Raw genomic sequence first — 3,788 nt, 5'->3', positions numbered from 1 at the left:
GTGTGCCACAGCAAGCCGGGAGGGAGTCTGGGAAAAAGTCTGGAGCTGCCTAAAAGGCAAGAGACCACTGTTTTGGGGTGCGCGAGAAGAGGGGATTCAGATAACCACCTAAACGATCTCCACAGATGGGTGCAAGCCACAGCGATCAGCGCAGACACCAGAGATGGCATGAAATGCTAAGGCTGCTGTTGCAGGCACCAAGAAGCCTGTGCACTATCCACACCTCCCCTCCCGGGAGCCTGTGCAGCCCGCCACTGCCAGAGTCCCGTGATCCAGGGACAACTTCCCTGGGAGAACACATGGCGCGCCTCAGCCTGGTGCAACGTCACGCTGACCACTGCTGGCACAGGCTCGCCCCACATTCCACACACCTCCCTCCTCCTGGCCTGAATGAGCCAGAGCCCCCGAATCAGCTGCTCCTTTAACCCCATCCTGTATGAGTGAAGAACAGACACCCTCAGGTGACCTACACACAGAGGCAGGGCCAAATCCAAAGCTGAACCCCAGGAGCTGTGCGAACAAAGAAGAGAAAGGGAAATTTCTCCCAGCAGCCTGAGGAGCAGCGGATTAAATCTCCACATTCAACTTGATGTACCCTGCATCTGTGGAATAGCTGAATAGACAATGAGTCATCCCAAAATGAGGCAGTGGATTTTGGGAGCAATGATCTCTATATTTTTTTCCTTTTTCATAAGATACCCTATGCCAAACAACTAGCAAGACAGGAACACAACCCCATCCATTAGCAGAAAGGCTACCTAAAATCATAATAAGGTCACAGACACCCAAAAACATACCACCGGATGCAGCCCTGCCCACCAGAAAGACAAGATCCAGCCTCATCCACCAGAACACAGGTACCAGTCCCCTCCACCAGGAAGCCTACACAACCCACTGAACCAACTTTAGCCACTGGGGACAGACATCAAAAACAAACCTGCAACCTGCAAAAAGGAGACCCCAAACACAGTAAGTTAAGCAAAATGAGAAGACAGAGAAATACACAGCTGATGAGGGAGCAAGGTAAAAATCCACTAGACCAAACAAATGGAGAGAAAATAGGCAGTCTACCTGAAAAAGAATTCAGAGTAATGATAGTAAGGATGATCTAAAGTCTTGAAAATGGAATGGGGAAAATACAAGAAAGGTTTAACAAGGATCTAGAAGAACTAAACAGGAAACAATGATGAACAACACAACAAATGAAATTGAAAATTCTGTAGAAGGAATCAGTACCAGAATATCTGAGGCAGAGGAAAGGAAAGTGACCTGGAAGATAAAATACTGGAAATAACTACTGCAGAGCAGAATAAAGAAAGAAGAATGAAAAGAATCGAGGACACTCTCAGAGACCACTGGGACAACATTAAACGCACCAACATTCGAATTATAGGGCTCCCAGAAGAAGAGAAAAAGAAAGGGACTGAGAAAATACTTGAAGAGATTATAGTTAAAAACTTCCCTAATATGGGAAAGGAAATAGTCAATCAAGTCCAGGAAGCGCAGAGAGTCCCATACAGGATAAATCCAAGGAGAAACATGCCAAGACACATATTAATCAAACTATCAAAAATTAAATACAAACAAAAAATATTAAAAACAGCAAGGGAAAAGCAGCAAATAACATACAAGGGAATCCCCATAAAGTTAACAGCTGATCTTTCAGCAGAAATTCTGCAAGCCAGAAGGGAGTGGCAGGAGATAATTAAAGTGATGAAAGGGAAAAACCTACAATAAGCTTACTCTACCCAGCAAGGATCTCACTCAGATTCGTTGGAGAAATTAAAACCTTTACAGACAAGCAAAAGTTAAGAGAATTCAGCACCACCAAACCAGCTTTGCAACAAATGCTAAAGGAATTACTCTAGAGAGGAAACACAAGAGACGCAAAAGACCTACAATAACAAACCCCCCCAAATTAAGAAAATGGTAATAGGAACATCCGTATCGATATCTACCTTAAATGTAAATGGATTAAATGCTGTAACCAAAAGACGTACACTGGCAGAATGGATACCAAAACAAGACCCATATATATACAGTCTACAAGAGACCTACTTCAGACCTAGGGACACATACAGACTGAAAGTGAAGAGTGGAAAAAGATATTCCATGCAAATGGAAATCAGAAGAAAGCTGGAGTAAGAATTCTCATATCAGACAAAATAGACTTTAAACTAAGAGCTATTACAAGAGACAAAGGAGCACACTACATAATGAGCAAGGGATCAATCCATGAAGAAGATATAACAATTCTAAATATTTATGCACCCAACATAGGATCAGCTCAATACATAAGGCAAATGCTAACAGCCATAAAAGAGGGAATTGAGAGTAACAAATCATAGTAGGGGACTTTAACACCACACTTTCACCAATGGACAGATCATCCAGAATGAAAATAAATAAGGAAACACAAGCTTTAAATGATACATTAAACAAGATGGACTTAATTGATATTTATAAGACATTCCTTCCCCAAACAACAGAATACACTTTCTTCTCAAGTATTCATGGAACAATCTCCAGGATAAATCGTATCTTGGGTCACAAATCAAGCCTTGGTAAATTTAAGAAAATTGAAATCCTAGCAAGTATATTATCTGACCACAACACTACTACAGAAAAAAATCTGTAAAAAATACAAACACATGGAGGCTAAACAATACACTACTAAATAACCAAGAGATCACTGAAGAAATCAAAGAGGAAATCAAAAAATACCTAGAAACAAATGACAATGAAAACATGGTGATCCAAAACCTGTGGGATGCAGCAAAAGCAGTTCTAAGAGGGAAGTTTATAGGAATATGATCCTACCTCAAGAAAAAAGAAACATCTCAAATAAACAACCTAACATTACACCTAAAGCAATTAGAGAAAGAAGAACAAAAAAAAACCCAAAGTTAGCAGAAGGAAAGAAATCATAAAGATCAGATCAGAAATAAATGAAAAAGAAATAAAGGAAATGATAGCAAAGATCAATAAAAATAGAAGCTGGTTCTTTGAGAAGATAAACAAAATTGATAAACCAGTAGCCAGACTCATCAACAAAAAACAGGAGACCTCAAATCAATAGAATTAGAAATGAAAAAGGAGAAGTAACAACTGACACTGCAGAAATACAAAGGATCATGAGAGATTACTACAAGCAGCTATATGCCAATAAAATGGACAACTTGGAAGAAATGGACAAATTCTTAGAAAAGCACAACCTTCCGAGACTGAACCAGGCAGAAATAGAAAATATAAATAGACAAAATCACAAGCACTGAAATTCAAACTGTGATTAAAAATCTTCCAACAAACAAAAGCCCAGGACCAGATGGCTTCACAGGTGAATTCTATCAAACATTTAGAGAAGAGCTAACACCTATCATTCTCATACTCTTCCAAAATATAGCAGAGGGAGGAAAACTCCCAAAGGCATTCTACGAGACGACCATCACCCTGATACCAAAACCAGACAAAGATGTCAGAATAAAAGAAAACTACAGGCTAATATCACTGATGAACATAGATGCAAAAATTCTCAACAAAATGCTAACAAAGAGGATCCAACAGCACATTAAAAAGATCATACACCATGTTCAAGTGGGGTTTATCCCAAGAATGCAAGGATTCTTCAATATATGCAAATCAATCAATGTGATAAAGCATATTAACAAATTGAAGGAGAAAAAACATATGATCATCTGAATAGGTTCAGAAAAACCTTTCAAAAAAATTCAACACCATTTATGATAAAAACCTTCAGAAAGTAGGCATAAAGGGAACCTACCTTAACA

The sequence above is a fragment of the Lagenorhynchus albirostris genome, chromosome 4 (assembly GCF_949774975.1).
Source record: "Lagenorhynchus albirostris chromosome 4, mLagAlb1.1, whole genome shotgun sequence".
In the NCBI taxonomy this organism is placed as follows: Eukaryota; Metazoa; Chordata; class Mammalia; order Artiodactyla; family Delphinidae; genus Lagenorhynchus; species Lagenorhynchus albirostris.
The sequence above is the reverse complement of the archived record's forward strand: the minus strand, read 5'-3'. Positions refer to the sequence as shown.